This window comes from Schistocerca nitens, chromosome 5, assembly GCF_023898315.1.
Source record: "Schistocerca nitens isolate TAMUIC-IGC-003100 chromosome 5, iqSchNite1.1, whole genome shotgun sequence".
NCBI lineage: Eukaryota > Metazoa > Arthropoda > Insecta > Orthoptera > Acrididae > Schistocerca > Schistocerca nitens.
The window spans coordinates 803,711,228-803,735,657 of record NC_064618.1 but is presented as its reverse complement, the minus strand read 5'-3'; the positions used below and the strand labels follow the sequence as shown (position 1 = coordinate 803,735,657).

At 44.0% G+C, this 24,430-nt stretch overlaps 1 protein-coding gene across 1 annotated transcript in view; it reads left to right on the top strand.

Moving 5' to 3' along the window:
- Positions 1–24,430, top strand: part of LOC126259854 (uncharacterized) — a 433,950-nt gene that overhangs the window by 53,377 nt on the left and 356,143 nt on the right. The window lies entirely within an intron of this gene.

The window sequence follows — 24,430 nt, the reverse complement described above, 5'->3', positions numbered from 1 at the left end:
TTTAGTATTGGAGGGCAGCGTGGAGGGTAAAAATCGTAGGGGGAGACCAAGAGATGAATACACCAAGCAGATTCAGAAGGATGTAGGTTGCAGTAGGTACTGGGAGATGAAGAAGCTTGCACAGGATAGAGTAGCATGGAGAGCTGCATCAAACCAGTCTCAGGACTGAAGACCAACAACAACAACAAAGCGCCGTGTCAGAAGGCCAGGTGTGTGATGGGGTGGTTAGAGGAACACCGTGGCGAGTTCCAATTGATGTGCTTTCCGCCATTCCTCGCCATATCTGAACCCGAACGAATACATGATTGGATGTATCGTCAGAGCTCGTCACCCCCCCCCCCCGCCCCCCTCCCAGGAATTTACTGGAATTAGGTGACTTGTGTGTGCAGATGTGGTGCCAAGTCCCTCCAGTTACCTACCAAGGTCTCATTGCTTCCATGCCATGACGCGTGGCCGCTGTCATCCTTGCCAAAGATGGACATAATGTTATGGCAGATGAGTGTACAGGGTGGCGCACGAAATGTGTTACCATTTTGTTTTGAATATAAAATTTATTGTCAATATTATCTGAAAGGAACATATACTACAATGAAGAGCCGTCCATGGAGATTTGTTCTAACTCAGCACATGCTCAATATGTCCACCATTTCGTTTCCTAACTTCCTTCAAACGAACAGTGAAGTTAGTGATTACCCTACGGCACATGTCTTCCGTAACTTCACTGGCTTGAAGAATAAGTCTTCTGAGCTCCATTAAATCACGTGGACGTTTCGGGAAATTTTTTTTCCTTTAGATAGCCCCAAAGAAAAAAGTCACATGGATTGAAGTCTGGGCTATTGGGGAGCCAATTTTGTCCGTCATTGAAGCGACCTGGAAACCTGAGTGAAATCATCCGCATGTCGGAAATGCTCGTGTAAAAACTGCAACACAGTGTTTGCAGTATGTGGCCTTGCTGCATCTTGCATGAACCACTGCGTGTTGAAGGGCAAGGCAGTAGCAAGAAGCTGTGGAATGAAGCTATTGCGAAGCATGCTCAAATAACGCTCGCTGTTCACAGTTTCTTCAAAGAAAAGGGTCCCATAAGTCCGTAACTGGAAATTGCTGCCCACACTGTAGTCCTCGGAGCATAATGTCGTTCTTGAAGCACTTGGGGGTTTTCGGTGGCCCAAAAGCGTACATTTTGTTTGTTAACCACACCGTCTAAATGAAAATGCGCCTCGTCTGAAAACCAAACGACGTTGAGAGTTTCTTCCCTATCCTCCGCCCATTGAGCAAACAGTAGTCTCTGCTGCTTGTGTTCTTCAATGAGCTTCTGTGCACAGGTCATCTTGTATGGGTACATATGGAGGTCACTTTTAAGAATGCATTGAACGGAGCGTCTTGATATTCCCAGTTGCACTGCTGCCTTTCTACACGATTTCCCGGGACTTCTCTGTACAGCAGCTCGTACCGCTTCAATATTCTCCGACGGACAAACAGGCTTAGGCCGAGGTCGCTTCGCTTCCAACACTGTTCCTTCCTGTACAAATTTATCGTACAACCTGTGGATGGTCTTCCTGCAAGGGACCCATCGTGTGTTAAACTGTTGTCGAAAACGCCTCTGAGTCACAACAAGGCTTTTCGTTTCATGAAAAAGTAACACAATTGCCGATCGTTGCTGTGTCGTCAGTCTTTCGTTGTCAGCCATTGCTGCTTACTAGTCTCCTAGCGGCAGTATCGTGAATTACACGTCATTTCGTAACTCATTTGTTTTTCCAAGCTCTGCTGGTACTGCTGTAGAGATCCCAGCGGGATATCTAATGTGCGTCGTATATGGTGAAAGAAACAATTGGTAACACATTTCGTGCGCCACCCTGTATATCACTATTTATTTTTTAATTTCGCAAATAGCTGCGGATAGACCACCTACACAGCAAGAGTGGGGTGGTTTTCCTTTTTTTTTCTTCAGAGTGCACTTCTTCTGACTTATTTACATGGTACGAGAGCGTTACAGAAATGCTTGGAAACGTGATTATAAGACTACCGATTATAATTTAGTTGTTCACGATCTTGAAATAAGTTTTTAAGACTACGCTCTTCACTCTCGCGTGTCCATTATATTATAGGTTTAGGTTGAGGAGTCGCTGATTTAAGTCCAGTCATTTCACCAAATGTCAGTGCTTGCAGCCTGTGTCTGCCTAACAGATGATCTTGAATCTCGTTATGATAACATTGGAGGAGCTGCGTAGTTCATCTCCTCGCTGATGAATATTCATCCGAGGTGGCGCAGGTTTCGTTGTCCTGTGTTGTCATCGTTCATAATTCGCTTACTATTCCAACGCTTTAAGACTTGCATACCCGGTGTCGAGTTGGATCTAACAGCAAAGTTACAGTTGGGTAGTCATCCGTGAAGCAGAATGATCATTCACACTCTTAACCCCTTCCTCCGCATTGATTTTGGTCTGATACCTCAGTTCTCGATGAGGACATTAGAGTGCTTATACAGCTTTCAGAAATTTCCCATGTGTGCGCCTTACAGGTTCGTGTCTAGGAGGATGCTACGGCGTGGAACTATGACCACATGTTATGTACTTCGAACAACTGACATGTCTGTCCTTGTTGAGCATTCCCGGTGCGTCTTGCATCATAATGCCATTTTCACAGTAACGAGTCGATTAACATATGCTTGTTTTATCCTTCTTGTCATGCAATCTAATGTTAGCTATCAATGACTTCTCGTTCTGCACTCCCGCAATGTGTTCTTGTAAGTGTGTCTGGGCAGGTGCGAGGACACGTCGGCAAATAGACAGCCATAGTTACTGTAGGCTGCAAGTCGCTACTCTTTCCATCTCTCTCCCATGTTTTTACTCATTATTAAAAGCGTTACTTAAGTAATAGCTGATGCAACAGGAAGATACTCTGCTAATTTAGCCTCCTTAAAAGTAACAAAATCGTATGAGATACTCTCACGAAGATGCAAATGAAATAACGAGAGACCACACAGGATGCCGTTATTGCTGCAAAAGTTCCCATAAGAGCACTTGAGTGAGGGCTCGCTCGTGAAAGTTAATTTGGCGAATTCACAAAGCTGTGTGGAGGACCAGTGTCAGCACGCTTTCATTTCCAAGATGCGTAATGTCTCGGCATTGTGCCTCTCGTTGCGCCAGGGAAGCCACGGTACCGTCCAGGTCTGCGCAATGGTAGCCGACATCAAAACACTGCGCTGGGGAACGTTGTCTCTAACATCGGAGCTGAGTAATTCCTAGCAACGGGGCGGAGGACCTGCAACCTACTAGCACGAGGCTTTAATGGAAACTCCCTGGAACTGCCATTGCTAAGTTAAGAGCTGAAACTGTCACACTTCTGGTCTGATTATCTAAAGGAGAAACAGACAGTCCAGACTTTCTGCCGGAGTACAAAAGAGATAATTACAAGCGTACCAAATCACTGATTTCATGCAATCTTAGGTCGGGGTCGTTTTTAGTAAGACATGCTATTTACATAGCTGTCTGCATACGTTAGGAGAGCTGCGTACTGAGACAGGTGGCACAGAATCATGTGTCTGGAAAGAAACGTTGAGGAAGTGGTTTAACATCCCGTCCTCGTGGTCAATATCATTAGAGACAGAGCACTAGCTCAGGATGACAAGGCAGTGGGAAGTGACGTTCTGTAAGACCCATTTTCGCATTCGCGTAGCCCTTCGTAAACTAAAACTAGGACGGCTCCTCCTTAAACAAGCCCCGTGTCATAAGCACTGCACCATCTCAGTGAGGACGCAACTTTTATGCGAAGTGTGTGCGTCATCAGGTTTTACAACTTAGTACTCAGCGAACTTCCAGTATGCTGAAGTAATTGCAGGGCAACAACTTCTGTTAACCAATACAACGGAAAAACAGGCAAAGCTGCAGATTTCACTTTGTCATCAAGTGAATGGAAGTGAAATTTGCAACTTTGGCTGTTTTTCCTTTGTATTGATATTAATGCTCAGAGTTGTGGTGGTGGTGGTGGTGGTGGTGGTGGTGGTGGTGGTGGTGGTTTGCACAACTTCTACAACCCACACCCATTTGAACCTGCTTACTGCACTCAAGCTTTCGTAACCTGCGACAGTTTTTACCTCCCACTTTTCCCTCCATTGCCAAATTGACGATTCTTTGATGCCTCAGAATGTGTCGTATCAACCGAACCCTCCTTTTAGTCAAGCTGTGCCGAAGACTTACTTTTTTCCTCGAGTCGATTCAGTACCTCCTTATCACCTGGCTGATCTGCACATTAAATTGTAAACATTCTTCTGTAGTACCACATTTCGAAAGCTTCGTTCCTCCTCTTCTCTGTCTGGACTGTTCATCGTCCATGTTAATTTTCCGTACAGGGCATTATTCCTGACAAATAACCTTCAGGAAATATTTCACATTTAAACTTGTATTCGATATCAACAAATTTCTCTTTCAAAACCTCTTTGACTGCTATTGCTAGTGTGCATTTTATGACAACCCCTATTTCACCTATTCTCCACCTCCGTAGCTGAGCCTCCATAGGTTGAGACCAATTTCAAACTCGTACCCGGCTCATACAGTTATAGCTGGTGGTGATTTCAATTTATCCTTCATATATAGACGAACAGAAATTTTTAAATCCGGAGGTGCGCATAAAACATCAACCGAAATAGTGCTAAATGTATTCTCTGAACACTATTTTGAGCAATGAGTTCAGGAGCCTATTCGAATAGTAAATGGTTGTGAAAATATACTTGACCTCTTGACAACAAATAATCCTGAGCCAATGACGAGCGTCAAACGAATGATGATGTTTGGTTTGTAGGGCGCTCAACTGCGCGGTCATCAGTGCCCGTACAAAGTCCCAATTTTTTCACAGTCCAATTTTTTTCACAGTCCACTGTCACACATGATGAGGATGATGATGAAATGAGGAGGGTAACAGAAACACCCAGTCCCCTGGCAGAGAAAAATCCCCAACCTAGCGGGGGATCGAACCTGGGACCCTTTGATCCAGAGGTAGCAACGCTAGCCATTTTCATTTTGTTCGGGATTGTTCGTTGCGTTTGGTCTGGGCGGACGTCACAAGACATCCGTTCAAGTTGATCGTTGATTCCTTTACTCAGTTTTTTTTATTATAGAGGTCGAGCAGCCCTTTGACCGAACACGCTGAGCTAGCGTGCCGGCACCACTAGACCACGAGCTGCGTACAGCATCAAACGGATACAGGGATTAGTGAACACAAGGTTGTCGCAGTGATACTGAATACCGTAACTCCTAAATCCTCCAAAAATAAACGAAAATTACATCTGTTCAAAAAATCAGATAAAAATTCGCTTGACGCTTCCATGAGACAATCTCCACTCCTTCCAAATTAACAATGTAAGAGTAGACCAGCTTCCGCGACAGCTATGGAAATACTGTCGGTGACAGTGCTGCCAAAGCAGTTACTAAACACAGCCTTCCGAAATTCCTTCACCAAAGAAGACGAAGTAAATATTCCAGAATTCGAGTCAAGAATAGCTGTCAAAATGAATAACTTTAGTAGATATCCTCGGAGTAGTGAAGCAACTTATATCACTTAGTAACGGCAAGACTTTCGGTCCAGATTTTATACCAATTACGCCCCTTTTAGAATATGCTGGTGCAATAATTCCATGCTTAACAATCATACAGAACCGCTCGCTCGACGAAATATTTGTACCCAAAGACTGGAAAGTTGCACAGGTCACACCAATATTCAAGAAAGGCAGTAGGAGTAGTCCGCTAAATTACAGGCCCATGTCATTAACGTCGATATACAACAGGATTTTGGAACATATGTTGCGTTCGAACGTTATAAATTACCTCGAAGAGAACGGTCTATTAACACACAGTCAACACGGATTTAGAAAACATCGTCTTTTTGAACACAACTAGCTCTTTACTCACAGAAAGCGTTCAGCGCTATTGACACTATTGACAAGGAATTTCAAAGTGATTCCGTATTTCTAGATTTCCAGAAGGCTTTTGACACTGTACCTCACAAGTGGCCTGTAATCAAATTGCGTGCTTATGGAATATCGTCTCAGTTATGCTACTGGATTCGTGATTTCCTGTCAGGGAAGTCACAGTTCGTAGCGATTGACGGCAAGTCATCGAGTAAAAAAGACGTGATTTCTGGCGTTCCCTAAGGTAGTGTTATAGGCTCTCTGCTGTTCCTTATCGATATAAACGGTTTAGGAGAGGCTGTTTGCAGATGATGCTGTCGTTTATCGTCTAGTAAAGTCATCAGAAGATCAAAACAAATTGCAAAACCATTTAAGAAAAGATACCTGTATGGTGCAAAAATTGGCAATTGACCCTAAATAATGACATGTGTGAGGTCATCCACACGAGTGCTAAAAGGAATCCATTAAACTTCGGTTACACGATCAATCAAACAAATCTAAAGCTCCTGAAATGTACGGGTTTGAAGACGTGCAGCGATACGTCGACCGAGGGCATCCCAGACGTGCTCGATGGGTTTTAGGTCAGCTAAATACCTAGGAATTACAATTACGGACAACTTAAATTGGAAAGAACACTCAGAAAATGTGGGGAAGACGAACTAAAGACTAAGTTTTATTGGCAGAACATTTAGAAGATTCAATAGATCTCTTAATGAGACTGCCTACACTGCGCTTGTCTGTCCTCTGTTGGAGTACTGCTGAGCGGTGTGTGATCCTTACTAGGTAGGGTTAACGGAGTACAGCGATAAAGTTCAAATAAGGTAGCACGTTTTGTATTATCGAGAAATATGGGGAAGAGTATCACGGACATGACACAGGATCTGGGGTGGACATGATCAAAATAAATTCGTTTCTCATTGCAGTGGGATCTCCTCAAGAAATTTCAACTACCAGTTTTCTCCTCCGAATGTGAAAATATTTTGTTGATGCCGATCTACGGATAGAGAAACGATTACCATAATAAAATAAGATAAATCAGAGCTCGCATGAACCCTGTGCGAGGCACTTCCGTGTGATCTGCAGAGTATCAATGTAGATGTAGACGGTCAGCACAATTGATTGTTCTGCGGAGGCTCCTTTTCGATTCCCGGTACTAACAAGGAGTTTTTCCTTTGTGGAAGGATTGGAACAGGATACATTCAGCCTCGTGATACGAATTGAGGAGCTACTTGACTGAATAGCGGCTCTGGATCTCGAAAACTGACAATGGCCAGGAGATTGATGTGCTGACCCATGATGCTCCATACCGCACCCAGTGATACCGTTGGCAGAGGATGACATGGCACTTGGGTGGTTCCGATGGGTGTCCAGGGCCTGTGGATGGACTACTTCATTCATCGTCGCTATTTTGCTACCAAAATTGCAAAACGCACCTAATTCTTTTAGTGTCTCATCTGTGATTATAATTCCCTCTGCAGAGCGTTATTTGATTAGAGTATATTCCTTTACGATTGTTTTTTCGTTGATAATCATCTTATAACCAACTTTCAGGATAACTATTTCAGTCAGCTGGCCTTCCAAGTTCTTTTGCCATCTCTCACATATTACAAAGTCGGTGAAAATCATATTTTTTTGTGTCTTCTCCATGAACTTGAATTTCCTTTCCTAGTTTCTGTTTGGCTACTTTGTAGGTAGTTCTGTATACAAATTGAATAAAATCAGGGATAGTTAAAACTTTCACACTCTCTTTTCAACAAATGATTTGGTCGTGTATCAAAACAAAACAGCTTAGTGGGGTTACACTGCAATAATAGTGACTGGTGCTAACTCACGAAATCTGAGGGACGTCAAAAGAGTTTCTTATGTCGCTGGCACCAAGGAATCGGTGAATGGGTGTCCCTATACTGAGCCTATTTTGAAGTGCCCCAAAAAAGGTACGTGGGGCCGTTCAAGCTATTGCCGGACTGGTGGTGGAATGGGGGCGGGGTGGGGGGGGAGGTGTATTAGAAGAGGGATGTTTCGGCGTTTTATTCATGGGTGTATTAATGTCAGCCTCCCCTCCCCTCACCCCCCCATCCCCGCGCCCCCACCCACACACAAACACAAAAAGCAGACTCCACAGGAAGGCATGAATGAGGATGGATGAAATAGCATATACTCCCTTTTCTGCTTCACAGCACGTTCGAATTTAGGGGCATAATTTTGAACGGTGCCGCTGCTCGCCCCCCCCCCCCCCTGCGCCCCTGTAGAGGCACTAAACTCCAAAGGGGTTGCAGCCCCGCGATGTCCTTAAAGGAAGGCTGAATCTGAGTGTCAGCAGTGTCAGTTTGTCAAGAACGTTGTCCTGTTGCCCATCACACTGTAATTTTTCGATTTCGTTTGTGAAATGTGTGAAAATGAACTCTCCAACGAAGGAGTGGTTTCATTCATGCCCTTTTGACACCCTCTGAGGCCTTTTCGTGTCGATTCTGAGCAGCGGTTTGTCCTAAAAGTTTTCCTCGGTCGCCCATGAGAAAACTGCATGATTTTCAGTGTTGTGCGTAGCAGTTCTGACCCCTGTCGCAGAGGCATCGAGAGAAGGGGTGAGATGTGGGTAAAGGGAAGTGCGACGACCTTCCTGTGATTTGATACATCCATGGTGTTTTTGGGTAGAATTGTGGTGCCAGTGTGACATCATTTATCCACCTCCCTTCACAAACACTTCAGAGCTCTCTGGCCTCCTCCTTGGAAGTGTCGAATCCTTGCAGCTTGAAGCGTCGTGGAGTCCGAGGGTGAAGTTTCAGGACGCCACGCTTTTGCGTTATTACAGAGGACGGTTGTAGGCCTCTTCGAGCCAAACTTCTGCCTTCTTATGTGGCAGTCTAAGGTAACATGGGAACGCACTTGGCACAGTCGGCTGGGAAGATACAACCAACGCTGTGAACATTGAACATATTACAACGAGGCTGGACATCCCGGGTTACTTGTTAGCCACAATTATATCGGAAGTTTTCACCCTTTATGAAGACTAGGTGTGGTTACGCAGATTTAGTCGGTTATTGGTTGGGATTGCAAATTTGGATCGTCAGTGACATAAACGATGTGCCCTGGAGGTCAGAAAGTGGGAGACAAGTAACAAGACTGCTAAGCAGAAGCAAGCAGGGAAGTTCATGACAGGCAGTTGTCAGTCAGATGGACAGTGAAAAGCAATTCGTCGGGTAGAGAGGAGAGAGAGAGAGAGGTGAGATAAGATAGTCAGGGGACTGGTAAAAAGACAGTGATTTGCCATCTGGAAGCATGCCAACTTATTGCTCATTCAATATTCACTGTTCATGTGAATACTTGTCTTGCTGCAAGCAAGCCAGTTTTCCGACTCAAGGTGTGTGTGACCTGCCTGTATAGTTCAGCACGGCCCAGTGAACAGTGTCTGTCCTCCCAGGCGCTTGTCACTTGGTGCCGCTGAGATCCAACATGCTGTTGAATGTTGCCCTCCTTAACCCACTGGTTTCATATTCATACGAGTCAAGGGATCGCAATCAACTTGAGTAGCACTATAGCGGAAAATAAACCGCAGTCTTCATAGCTTGTGAACCTGCCGCTGTTCAATTCAAACTCGTTAAAACTTTTAGCAAGCGAGGAGCTGGGAGTAGTAAAGTAGCACGCCATAAAAAGCAAAGCATTTCACCCAGAATAGATAAATTAATTTTATTTAACAATATGTGCAAATTGTTACGAATTTTTAATTTTTTGAAAACGTGAAATTTGACAGGCACAAATAAATGTAATTATTTATAACCGTCCAAAAAATAAGCAATTTCAAATTTGATGAACATTAAATTAAAATTTCAAAACGTGATGTTGCACGGAGCTTCGTCTCCCTCAGATGGTTGTGTCCCAAAATAAATTCCATAAGGCACAGTATAAATTCAGGTACTACGACAACAGACAAACAAACCAATTAAGAAATGATCCAAGATACTACATCAAGCATGAATAAACATTTGGGTTACACATCAAATAACGCCTGTAAAAACGCCAGATCACAGCAGCCAATGACTAACAATAAAAACCATGTGAAGTTTAACCTGTACGTAAATCAGACGAAGACCATTCGAACTTTCATAAATAAGTACGAGTTGTCTTCTTAAAGGGCCCGAGATTAGGAACAAACAACCAAGACTGAATTTGGTAGAATGAAAGTTTCAGCCAATAGGGAATGTACCAATATACAGTATGACCCAAAAGTCAGTTAACATTTGAAACTGGACTAAATGTTATCTCACGGAATAATGTAGGTATGGTGGTAAAAATTTTACACACATGCCTGAAATGACATGAGGTATATTCAGACAAAAAAGAATGCAGAAACTGGCCAACAGACGGCTCTGGACAGCAACGCGTCAGTGACACAGCGTAAGAATGGAGTGTAAAATGAGCTGTAGTGAGAGATGGAATCAGATCATCCGTAGCCTGGCTCAAAAACACCTGTTGGAAGGTACAACTTCTATGCAGGATGGTGCTCCACCCCCATATTGCTTGCTACACGTGTCAAACATCTCTTGCGCACATCGTTTGGCGAGGATCGCGTGCTGAGCCGTCATGCTTGTCCTCCCTGATACCCAGACCTCAGTCCGTGTTAACAGTGGTTACCGGAAGTCATAAGTCTGCCGCGATCGTCCGACCTCATACCTATCGATATGCTGTCCAGTGCTCTTCATAACAATGCCACTCTACGTGGCGGCCGATTGTTACACTAATTATTGCTTTTGTATCATGTGAAACGCCATCTTTGTCATTATGTGTACATTTTTTTTCATTTCATTAAAACCGTATGTCATTTTTTTCATTTCATTAAAACCGTATGTCATTTCTAGCATGTATATGTAAATAAAATTTAAATAACAACGCCCACAGTGCTTAAACTAAAATTGAAGGTAGTAAACTTGAAATTATATAAATTCTGAGTACAAAATAAATTACACATAACCAGCACAAATACTATTCGGAACTTACCAACATGACTCAGATCTGATAGAGGATAGACAACCCAAACAGAATAACCGTGGTGTAAACAGTTTTAGCAGTGTAAGTTAACAAAGTTGAAACCGATAACCTGTTTCAATAAAATCAGTGTTAAACGACAGCATAACACATATAGCTTAAGGACTCCTACCTCAGAGCAGAGCTCCGAAAAACTGTTCCTACAGTCTACACACTAAGGCAACTCACCAAAAGGCCAACAAGACCCGATGACGACGACTCCAACTTTGCCCGTGAATTCTGCCGGCACAAGCAGCAAAGTTTCAATGCCGTCTTCCACCTAACGCGAGAGAAGTACTTGTCAGGCATGCAGGTTGATACAACTGAGAATCACACACACGCTCAGATTCATCTTCGGCAAATCCAGGTTCCAGTACTGGGTGGTTGTCCTGCAGTTATCGATGGTAAACGACAGAGAGCGGGCTCGGGCGCAACGCTAGATACGCACGTCCGAGTTTTCCACTCAGAGAGAGCCTGTGGGAGTAACACTATCGTGTAACGGTGCCGAGAGGAAGCTCCCCGGTAGACTGAGAGCGAGGTAAGATCTCGGCTACTTGCGCTCTGAGAGTTTAGACATCTCGTGCAGACGCAGTCTCGATCTCTCGAGAGCAGCTCGCTGTAGCTCTCAGGCAAGAACAACTATATCGGCATTGTCGGGAGAGCTGAGAGTAATAGTATTCATGAGTGCTGAGCAGCCATACTGCATCCCAGATTTGTGCCTGTCTTACAGTTTGCAAAAATGGTTCAAATGGCTCTGAGCACTATGGGACTTAACATCTGAGGTCATCAGTCCCCTAGAACTTAGAAATACTTAAACATAACTAACCCAAGGACATCGCACACATCCATACCCGAGGCAGGATTCGAACCTGCGACCGTAGCGTCGCACGGTTCCAGACTGAAGCGCCTAGAACCGCTCGGGCACTATAGTTTGCGCACTAACACATCTTGGTAATGTATTTTGACGTACTCATACGTATAAAAGTACCCTCAAAACTGCTCGTTTTGAGCCATAATATGCGGCTGTGGCGTGTTTCTGAGCGGAGAAATCGCCTTTTTGCCTCCTAAACGAACAGCTCGAGCAGTAAGACTGTTTCAAAAGTTCTAAACTAAAATAATGCTACACAGATAACAACATATAAAAACATCATGGAAGTATTAAATAGAATTAACAAACGAAAATAAGAAAATTGTCATTGAAAAGATTCAGTCCCACGTTAATACGATAAATGAATGAAAGACCAGCGTGTTACACGCAGTGCCAAGTGAGTACGATAATGTGCCGCTCTATAAACGAGTCTTGGTATTGTTTTGGCAGTTAAGGCTACTTCAGTATCAATAAAATTCACCAACAGTCGTTTAACTTAAGATATTTTATTTTATTGGGAAGACTATTAGGTTCAGCATTTCATTACGCCATCTTCAGGCCCCATACGCATCTATCCAAATAAACGAACATGTCGTATAGAGCCATAAATCTCTGGATATCGTGAATTCAATCTGAAAACACAAGGCATCGAGACTTTACTTAAGCAGCCGATGTCCCCTTTCCATGATGGACCACCTACGTAGTCTTCATTTCCATAATATTGCCCTCAAGTATATCGCAGTTGTATAGACCCTCTATATAGACCTTCCACCTCTCTGGTTTCTCTTCTTCGCTTGGAAATGGTTTTCCATCTGAGCTCTTGATAGTCATACAAGTGATTCTCTTTTCTCCAAAGATCTCTTTAATTTTTCCGTAGGCAGTATCTATCTTACCCCTAGTGATAAATGCCTCCATATCCTTACATTTGTCCTCTAGCCAACCGTGCTTAGCCATTTTGCACTTCCTATCGATCTCATTTTTGTGACGTTTGTATTCCGTTTCACCTGCTTCATTTACTGCATTTTTATATTTTCTCCTTTCATCAATTAAATTCAACCCAAGGATTTCTGCTAGCCCTCGTCTTGTTATCTACTTGATCCTCTACTGCCTTCACTATTTCATCTCTCAAAGCTACCCATTCTTCTTCTACTGTATTTCTTTCCCCTGTTCTAGTCAATCGTTCCCTAATACTCCCTCTGAAACCCTCTACAACCTCTGGTTCTTTCAGTTTATCCAGGTCCCATCTCCTTAAATTCCTGCCTTTTTGCAGTTTCTTCGGTTTTAATCTACAGTTCATAATCAGTAAATTTTTCAGTCTACGTCTGCCCCTAGAAATGTCATAAGATTTAAAATGTGGTTCCTAAATCTCGGTCTTACCATTACATAATCTGTCTGAAATGTTCCAGTGTCTCTGGGCCTCTTTCATGTATACAACCTTCTTTCATGATTCTTAAACCAAGGTATGATTCAATTATGCCCTGTGCAAAATTCTACTAGGCGACATCCCCTTTCATTCCTTAACCCCAGTCCATATTCACCAACTACTGTTTACCCCAGCACGTAGTACATTTATTGCCAGTTTGACGCTTGATGCACGCAATTGTGATGACTGGCAGTGCAGATATGCTACTGGAAAGGAAAAACATCTAACACAAACGAAAAACATTGAATTTTATGATTAATTTTTTTTATTGTCGGAGATGACGTTCTTTCAGTATCTGACCGTAGATGAAGGCAGTCTCTCTCTCTCTCTCTCTCTCTCTCTCTCTCTCTCTCTCTCTCTCTCTCTCTCACACACACACACACAGAGAGAGAGAGAGAGAGAGAGAGAGAGAGAGAGAGAGAGAGAGAGAGATTCCTCTCTGTTCGCATCTTCCCAGATAAAAACGTCAGAGATAGAGAGATTCATGAGGTGTGGTGTAAGTGTCTGGTGTCTGGCAGGCAGAGCGGAGTGTGGGCGTGGAAGAGGAGTGCGGATAATGGAAGCGGAGTCCATTAGGTGGTCCCGCGCCGTCACAGTTCAGGAAGCCCGGCTTGTGCACACCTGCCGCCTGGCGCGCATCCTGCTCACGGGACGCTTACGGTCGCAGTGTCCGCGGGGAACGCCGAGAGCTGCGGAACACAAACGTCACACCGGCAGAGGCTCTGTCATTACACAGTAGCGATTTCATACTAACAGTCTTTAACGAAAGTCACTCTTATTTCAGAGTACAGAATATCGAATTGGTCTTTCTCCAATTTTCGATAAGGAAGACACGCTGTCACCTGTACTACGCAGCTGCCTCTGCCTCTAGTTGTCGGTCGATTGTGACGTGACTAAACTTGGCTCGTGTCAATTCACTGAACTTAGTGCATCAGATTAATTTATTTAATACAAATGCCCCTAGTGAGATATGAGACTTGGATTTACTACCTAGTGATATATTTATTAGTGCCAAGGAGGTCGTCTCATTACCAAATGAAATAAGATTCCGTATCTAATTTATTACAAATGGTGGTAGAACATATAAACACGCTTTTAACCATGTAATCTGAAGATCAGAAAATGAAAGCACAAGTGTTAAATGATTATTGAACAGAGTTACACTTCAGTCTTGGCAAAGACCTGAAAAAAGGGGGTTGGGCGAGTTTATCTGCTCATGAACCATCTGTAAAGTTACAAACTCGAGTACCTGTCCAGTGATTTCGTAACTACGCTGACATAATGGTTATTTAGTGCATGCGTGCCGGTTCAAGAAATAAGCTGAATGTGCACTCAAAATCTTCATGAAATAACAATGTCCGAAATTATTGTTCAGTACTCACATCGCGGCTATCGATAACTTCTGAGTCTCCTCACTCTTTTACCCGAGGCCACGTCATACCGGTCTCTGCCCGTAGTGGGCAGAAGTCATGATCCGCTGTAACAAGGGAACCTCCCCATCGCACCCCCCTCAGATTTAGCTATAAGTTGGCACAGTGGATAGGCCTTGAAAAACTAAACACAGATCAATCGAGAAAACAGGAAGAAGTTGTGTGGAACTATGAAAAAATAAGCAAAATATACAAACTGAGTACTCCATGTGCAAGATAGGCAACATGAAGGACAGTGTGAGCTCAGGAGCACCGTGGTCCCGTGGTTAGCGTGAGCAGCTGTGGAATGGAAGGTCCTTGGTTCAAGTCTTCCCTTGGGCGAAAAGTTTACTTTCTTTATTTCCGCAAAGTTATGATCTGTCCGTTCGTTCATTGACGTCTCTGTTCACTGTAATAAGTTTAGTGTCTGTGTTTTGCGATCGCACCGCAAAACCGTGCGATTAGTCGACGAAAGGACGTGCCTCTCCAATGGGAACCGAAAACATTTGATCGCAAGGTCATAGGTCAACCGATTCCTCCACAGGAAAACACGTCTGATATATTCTATACGACCCTGGTGACGGCATGTGCGTCACATGACAGGAATATGTTGTCGACCCACCTAACTTGTACACTTGGCGAATGGGTAAAAAGATTCTTCTACCTTGCCCGATTTAGGTTTTCTTGTGGATGTGATAATCACTCCCAAAAAAGTGATGAAAACATAATTGTTTGTCACATAAACTGAAAATAAAAAGTTAAAATTTTCATCCGAGGGTAGGCTTGAACCAAGGACCTTTAGATTCGCAGCTGCTCACGCTAACCACAAGACCATGATACTCCTGATCTTTCTCTTTTCTTGCTATTGCCTATCTTGTGCATGGACTATTCAGTTTATATATTTTGCTTATTTTTTCATAGTTCCACACAACTTCTTCCTGTTTTCTCGATTGATCTTTGTTCAGTTTTTCAAGGCCTATCCACTGTGCCAACTTATAACTAAATCTGAGGGGGGTGCGATGGGGAGGTTCCCTTGTAAGACTTGCCGGCGGAGAGTCAGTTGTAAGTTCTCGGTGAAGAAGTGTTCTAGTCGGAAGTGAAATGATTTCAGCGGACAGAGGATTAATAGACGCTGTTTCGTTTTTCAAACCAACTCTCCCTTTCGTTTCTGTGGACCTTTCGGTGTGTGAATCAGACGATTTTACAAAACTTGGCCCAGTGCAAAGACCGTGAATAAATTAACGAATTCAAAGTTTGTAGTGTTAACCTGTGGTAGGACTCAGTTTTGAACAAGTCTTCCGGACGTCCCCACTCTATCTAGCCAACGCGCTAGCTCCACGTCTTGGACTTCGTGCAAGCCAGTGCTAGGCTCCACCTCTCTGCTGAATTGTTACTGTTAACCAGTGAAGAATATTTCTAAATTTGCGACTAAATGGCTGGACTGTTCCATGTCAAGACCTGCACCTCGTGGTTTCTCATCCTTTCTCAGGGGCTCGGCACCTCACACCACTTACTTCTGGGAAGGATGTTCCAGTTCGAAAATAAAGTTCCTTTGTGAAACAATTAAGCCTTACTGCGCCGCTCCATTAACCTCATAGTCATTCAAACTGAAGTGGTCTTCCACTACGTAATCTGACCTTCTGGGGAGACACCGGGGCGCACTTAACAACGCGAAAATGAAAATGGCGCCTGCTCTGGGACCTACAGCGGGCGCTACGCGAAACTCTGGCTTTTACACTCGGAGACACCGGATCTTCCGGCGCCTGCCGCAAGCCACAAGGGTGGGCGCTCTTCTATGCAGATCGGGAGCTCGCTCAGATGAAGTAAACAAAGTCTTCAGGTGGGATTCTCTCTCCATGAAACTTACCGAAATATCTACATGCAACTACAGTATATAGAGATGTTAACTGACATCTTATCTCCGAAATCACTTAATAATGCTTTCTGTAAATCTGAGCATAAATCAACTATCTTCAGTCAAACTCAAACCAGATGAATCAAAGAATATTCTGACAGTCCAGAAATCAGAAATCGACTGCCACGTATCACCCTACACGGTATCAACTTCGTAGTACCACATTACTAGTTCCTTCTACATCTGAACGAAGTCGTGTAGTAGTAAGACACTTTCCTCGCATTCGAAAGGATTGACGTTCGAATCCCTGTATGGTCATCCAGATTTATTCTCATTGGATCGCTTAAAGGCACTCCCATTTCCTTGCCACATCCTTGTCCACTCCGAGCATATGCATTGTCTTCGTCGACCGGGCATTAAACCCTGACCATATGGAGATATTAGACCACTTAACGAATATAAATGTGATTGTATCTAGAATAATAATTATTTTAATAAACATAACAAGAACAGTTGTCCTCGACGATAAAAATTATTTCGCAAAATGCTATTATCAAAGCTTCTACATTAGAATATTCCTATTCTAAGCGGATTGTAAGATTTCAGATACCTTGTGGCAACTATTGCCTTACAGCAAGCTCTTCCTCGATTTCGCGATGGGCTGTTTACTCCCACGACATTGTGATGTGGCGTCTTTCGTACTTGGTAACGGTGGAGTGGATAGTTATATGAAACTGGACAGGCGCCTCTGAAGAAATAATGGTACAGCTCGGATGGGTTTTCATTTAATGGCCTCCGGAATAGCTCCAGTAGTTAGTCTTCACGTAATTCATCCAGGTACACATGCAGTGTAGCGACTTCACAGCGGTAAGCTTATTGTTCGTTGAAGGGGATGGGGGGGGGGGGGAATATTACGATCATCCGTAAAAAGAAACTGCGTATTAGAGGAAGTTCTTTTAAGAGTAGTGTCCTAATATTTTTCGGTCACCAGTATCAGGTCTGCAGCACGCTCACGTACGTACAATTTTTCGTCATAGTGTTGCAGTTGTTCTCCATATTTTGCTAGAGATTAGCGTGATTTGCCGAGACGCTGTGCAGCTCGACGACGACGACTCAGGGAAAGTGGTTAGTGTTGCGTCCCAGCTACTGCCTAATAGCTAGTGTGAGTAGTCTTGCAGTCGTCCGCTTTTTTCACGCTTGTCAGTTTCAGAGAAAGTTAAAGAGTTCTGCGTAAAAGTAGTCAAAGCATTAACTTTGTCGCGATAGAGCAAGGATAACAATAGATTGGCGCAGTGGATTATATCCAGAGATTGCACGATAATCTGTGTCTATCTGGTCGTCAGATGATATGCGCCAACGTGCTGACAAGATAGTAGTAGTTTCGTAGCATTCGTTTCTTAAGCAAGCAGTTTTCGTGAAGAATATAGATATTTGCAGCGACAGCAGAGAACAAATGTGTCATTTGAGATAGGGAACCTTGATGTGGAACGACTGAGTCAAAAGTTATAAGCGTAAAAGGAAAATATCAAATTTACTGTTAGTCTCCTGAGAGTTGTACATATCAAAGTTAACACGTTTTTATGATTTTATTTATCTTCACAACTTGAGCAAGATGCCTCATCATTCACAATACTTCTAAGTGACGCCCCTCACCCCTTCCCCAGCAACTTTGATAGCCGTTAGAAAAATCGCAGCGTTGTTCGAACAATGTCGTAGGCGCAGCGTTGTTCGAACAATGTCGTAGGCAACGAGAATTCTTGCCATAATACCTTCTTTAATGTTGACAGGTGCTTCGTGCAAAAAAGTTTTCAAATGACCACACGAGAAGTAGTTTCATGCGTCAGATAAGGCACGACGTGGCCACAAAACAGGACCACCTCTTCGTATGCTACTTTCAGGGAGTCTCTGACGCAAGTGTTCAGAAGCAAGGGCGAGCCGAGTGAACTGGTGCTCCGAGCAGGAACTATTTAAACTGAAGAACCAAGGAAACGGGTACACCTCTCTAATTTCGTGGAGAACCCCGCGAGCACGCAGAAGTGGCATGGAATCGACTCACGTCTGAAGGAGTGCTGACTCTATGAATCCTGCAGGGCTGTCCATAAATACCTAAGAGTAAGAGGGGGTGGAGATCTTTTCTGAACAGCACGTTGCAAGGATCGCAGATAAGCTCAATAATGTTCATGTCTGGGGAATTTGGTGGCCAGGGGAAGTGTTCAAACTCAGTAGTGTGTTCCTGGAGCGACTGTGTAGCAAATCTGGGCGCGTGAGGTGTCGCATTGTCCTGCTGGAATTACCCAAGTCCGTAGGAATGCACAATGCACATGAATGGATGCAGGTGATCAGCCGGGATGCTTACGCACGTGTCACCTGTTAGTCGCATTTAGACGTAACAGGGGTCTCATATCACTCCAACTGCACCATTGCAGGGCTTCCACCAGCTTGAACAGTCCCTGCTGACATGCAGGGTCCATGGATTCATAAGGTTGTCTCCATACCCGTACACGTCCATCCTCTCGATACAATTTGAAATGAGACTCGTCCGACCAGGCAACATGCTTCCAATCAACAACAGTCCAATGATGGTGTTGGCGGTCCCAGGCGAGGCGTGAAGCTTTGTGTCGTCCAGCCTTCGGCTCCGAAAGCCCATATCAGTGATGTCTCCTTGAATGGTTCGTACACTGACACTTGTTGACAGCCCAGCATTGAAATCTGCAGCAATTTGCATTTCTGTTACGTTGAACGATACTCTTCAGTCGTCGTTGGTCCCGTCCTTGCAGGATATTTTTCCGGCCGCAACGATGTCGGAGATTTGATGTTTTACCGGATTCCTGATATTCACGATACACTCGTGAATTAGTCGTACGGGAAAATCTCCACTTCATCGCTACTTCGGAGATGCTGTGTCCAATCGCTCGTGCGCAGACTATAAGACCACGTTCAAACTCTCTTAAATGTAGATAACTTGCCATTGTAGCAGCAGTAAGCGATCGAACAACTGCGCCAGACACTTGTCTTATATAGGCGGTGCCGACCGCAGCGCAGTATTATGCCTGTTTACATATCTCTGTATTTGAATACGAGTGCCTATACCAGTTTATTTGGCGCTTCAGTGTATGTGCACAAAGATAAAGTTCTCTGTCTTTCAAAAACATGGGGAATAAGTGTCTCAAATACAGTGCATTATACCCGGGTGCTATGCACACAAGTTCAATGCTTTGCTGTTTTGGTGGCTATTCACAAGTGTCTGAGAAATCACAAAGGCCTGTAACATGACTTTGCGACAACTGGACGTTTTATCTTTGACGAAACAAGCTTCAGCAGATAAAACGACACACACTGGACAGTAATGACGGACCACACAGCGGTGCAACACTCAAGCCAGTGGCGCAAGACGACGCGAAGTGTGAAACTCTGAAGCTACAAATGGCAATTTTTGGGAATATTAGCGGTGTAGTCGCTGTCGGCGAAGAATTTTTTACACAGAAATAAGCGCCACGCCCATCTTACATGCTGCTGATAGTACTGATGGAAGTTTCACGTGACATAGCGCATAGTCCCACTCCTAAAAATAGGAGATTAGAGTTTAACGTCCCGTCGACAACGAAGTCATTAGAGGCGGGGCACCAGCTCAGATTAGGGAATGAAATCGGCCGAGCCCCTTTTTTAAAGAAACCATTCTGGCTATTGACTCAACCGATTTAGCAGGCCCACACTCGACCGCTCCCAGAATCCATACACTCACTCGAGATATGCGACGCTAGACAACTTACACGACATCTTTCCAACTGACGTACTCAGAAAGGATCCTCTACCCCGCTACACTATTACTCGCCGTCTCGGTTTGACCCGCGAATCTGGGCTGAAACTTTTGCTGCTCCTGTACTACTAATAAATGCTCCGTAGCAGTCTCAAGTACTTTCAGAAAGACTCCCAGATACGACCAGCATATTGGAAAATGTACACAGCTACCAGTTGTTTCGTACCTCTCCTTCAGCTGTCACGAAGCATCTTCTTTTAATAACACCCACCATGAGTGAAGAGAATAGCAGTTCAAAGTTAAAAGGTCAAGAGGCACAAAAAACCCTCACGTAAAATATGCAGAGAAAATAACGTACTTTTCTGGCTACAGTTAGATCCCGCCAAGTGGGTCCATTCTATTCATAATCATGTTTCAGTACTTGGTGCGAAACTCAGACTAATTATTTTCGCGCGCATTAAGATGCAAAACTTTCCTATAACATTAGAAGTGCCTAATCGGCGCTCAAGACCTGAGCACGGTAACGCCATTGCTTCTTGCACCATCAGACTAACTCTGTCGATCACTAAGGATCTCTCTCCTTGAACTTCATATACGCCAACCACCACCACCACCACCACCACCACCACCGCCGCCCCCTACAGGTTCCACAAGCCTATTACACCCTGAAGGCTGCCAGCCGATTCCTGTATTTCGTGAGCGCCAAGCAGCTCCTCCACATTTTCGTAACATCATGCCTTCCAGCCGAACAACCCTAGGAGCGGACAGCGAGCATTTCATTTGCAATTTCTTAGTAGAACTCCTGGAAGGTGCAACTTCCCGCCAAGACTTTGGAAAAGCGTCTTTTCAGTAGGTGCTGGAGATGATGTTTCGTTTGTTGGGCGCTCAACTGCGCGGTCATCAGCGCCCGTACAAAGTCCCAATTCTTACACAGTCCAATTTTTTCACAATCCAATCTAGCCGCTGTCACGAATTATTATTATTATTATTATTATTATTATTATTATTATTATAACACAAACTTCCAGTCCTTGGGCAGAGAAAATCCCCAACCCGGCCGGGAATCGAACCTGGGACCCCGTGATCCAGAGGCAGCTACGCTAGCCACTAGACCGCGAGCTGCGGACAGGTACTGGAGAAACACGTGCATCAGGTGGGAACCAGAGTTAGGTTCTAGATGGGAAGAAGGGATTACAGCTTTTCTCTCACCAGCCTCCACCCTCCATAAAATATAACTGCTGCTAGATTCCATGTGGCGCAGATACCTAGGATTTTAATAATAGTGGATATGTCATATGTTTTAATAATATTATAATAATTTGTTGAAATCGGTGCATAATACAGCGGTTTTCCTTCCTTAAGATCGGGTTCATGACTCCCATGAACATCGCTCCTCCTGCCGCCGTCTCTTGCCCCTCCAAGGCTAAACCTGCCTGGCGTTGAATAGTGAAGGAAGAGCCCTCAGGGTCGGCCAAGAATAGGTTAAGTCTCCATTAAAATTCTTTACCTCATTGGAAAAAGAAAATTCCGCCACAACAAATTACGGAGAGCTTCGTATTGCTGTAGAAATTAACTACCTGCTTAGTACCAGCAAAACATCATGCATAGAAGTGGAAAGAGAAACTCTTATTTGCTTACTTGTAGCAATTAGTAATTTGGCACTCACTTGAGTGACCATTTAGCCGAATAGCGCCTAAAAGCATTCCACGATAGCAGTGCGTAACTGATTATGTACATTTACTTCTTTCTCGACGTAAACTTGGCGCGATGCAATGGCAATTTGCCTGTCCAGCCATAAAAAAAAAGTGCGGACTCTATAACATGACAGTGGGCCCTGAGAGTAAACAAACGTGAACTTAAACGGCCCACAGGGAAAGGGGAGCTTGGAGGGAACAGGCCCTGCCTTCCTCTCGCAGGGGTTGCAGTCTACACCCGTGTTTTCAGCGCAATCTGAGCTGCCACTTTGTTTTTGGGATCGCCAACCTCTTCTGGTGTTGTGCAAGTCGAAATCAAACACCATGATGCACTGGGATTAGTCTATTCACTCATTTCAAAATAAGAAAATGAGCAACCCAAATGCGAAGCAAAGCGGAGAACACGAAGCATTTGGTAGGGGCTACAACACAGTTGTTGCTTAGGCTGGCAGTATCGTGAACGTGTTAGTTCAAGCCTGACCTCCTTATGCAGCCATAGTTCAAAACAACCGCTACTGCTCCTATTCGCCGGCCGGAGTGGCCGTGCGGTTCTAAGCGCTACATTCCGGAGCCGAGCGACCGCTCCAGTCGCAGGTTCGAATCCTACCTCGGGCATGGATGTGTGTGATGTCCTTAGGTTAGTTAGGTTTAATTAGTTCTAAGTCCTAGGCGACTGATGACCTCAGAAGTTAAGTCGCATAGTGCTCAGAGCCATTTTTGCTCCTACTCGAGCACGATATTACTGCTTTTGTCCTCCCATGGCCGTTGTCGGAAACATGCGGTGACTTAACAGTAAACACGTACAGTGATGACTAAGGAGAACAGATCGCATTGTGAATGATTCAAGTCAGTTGTGCACATACTGTCAGCTAGTTCAATGTGTCCTTGTGAAATATCACGATAGAAAACTCACGATAAGCCGACCGAAGCGCCCTCGCTCCCAGGTGGAAAAATACTATTGTCGACTAATACGTTGAGTCCGCAGCTCGTGGTCTCGCGGTAGCGTTCTCGCTTCCCCAGCACGGGGTCCCGGATTCGATTCCCGGCGGGGTTAGGGATTTTCACCCGCCTCGAGATGAGTGGGTGTTGTGTCGTCTTCATCATCATCATTCATAATCATTGACATTATAATTGCCCACGTCGTGTTGTGCCGACTCCACTATAGCTTGAATGGATTTTTAAGTTTGTTTTATATGCCCGACTTCTAATTTCACCACACAAGTCTCCAGGGTTGAGCAATTATTGCCCGATTACGACACACAATACAGTTTGTTAAAGCGGAGTTCGCCGTTATTACGTTTTTTAGATTTAATTTTACTACTCGTACAGAGACTCAACGTTCCTTTGTTTGACAGCGCGTCGTCAAAATAAGTATGAAATGCTAATGTCTTTGCAATACATAATGTCGACTATTGAGTTAGAGTTCGTACCTATTTTGCCATTTTAGAGAAGAAAACCTTAAGCGCTTCTGCTTCTATAGTCTCAGTATCAAATGTTCACTAATTTCAATTTACTTCCTATCTAAGTTCAGTAGTTAACACAAATTGTATACCAATGTCATTTCAGAGATATTACGTCGGTTCCACACTAACGGAATAACACGTAATTGTCATTTAACATCACTTTTATTAATAATCCTTTTTCTTATGACGTACATGTTAATGAATGATCACTATCTAGGAGGAAAGAGGGATTGATCCTAATCATGAGTAATAGCTTTTAATGAGCCCGCAATCGTTAATTAAATGAAAAGTCACGTTCAAGGATGATACGCGAACAACTTTCGTTACGTCCGTTTTCACGTATCTGTCAAAACTAATCCTGTCGCCTACAATTCAAATTAACATTGACGTTAACCGCTTTTGTCGGAACATAGAATCGTAACTATTATGTTAAAGTTTATTCTGTTCCCCGAATTAATTCCTTTCAGATACGCGCACGACCGAACAGCAGAACGGAACACAAAAAACTTGTTTTAACAACCGAACAACGCAATGACGTTACATTACGACAATGTCCGTCCAATAAACATCTCTTTGACTTTATCTTCTCTACTCTGCTTAATTAAATTATTCCTAATTACAATTTATTCAGCTATTCAACGAAAACATCTAACAAAAAATAAAATAAATTTATCCCAACGTAAAAGATCCGTTATAACATGAAAGTCGCTGAAGTGGCGTCAAGACGTACAAAACGGCGGCTGAACCCCGAAGGGGATATCCCGGCCAATAAATGCCATCCCGATTACGTTCGGAGGAAGACAGTGGCAAACCGTCTCCGTTAGGACCTTGCATAGTACAGCAGTGCGGGTCTCCCGCATCATCCCCTACGCTCTTTCAAGGAGTATAGGATTTCATCATCAATACGTTGAGGTAAAAACTGCCGTGTTGTTGTTGTTGTTGTTGTTGTAAACTCGCGCTCACCGCCTGGGACGCTCGTGGCGTTGTTTCCGGCGCCCGCTCGTGCTGCGCCGTGTGGCAAGGCTTCCGTTCGCGCTCTG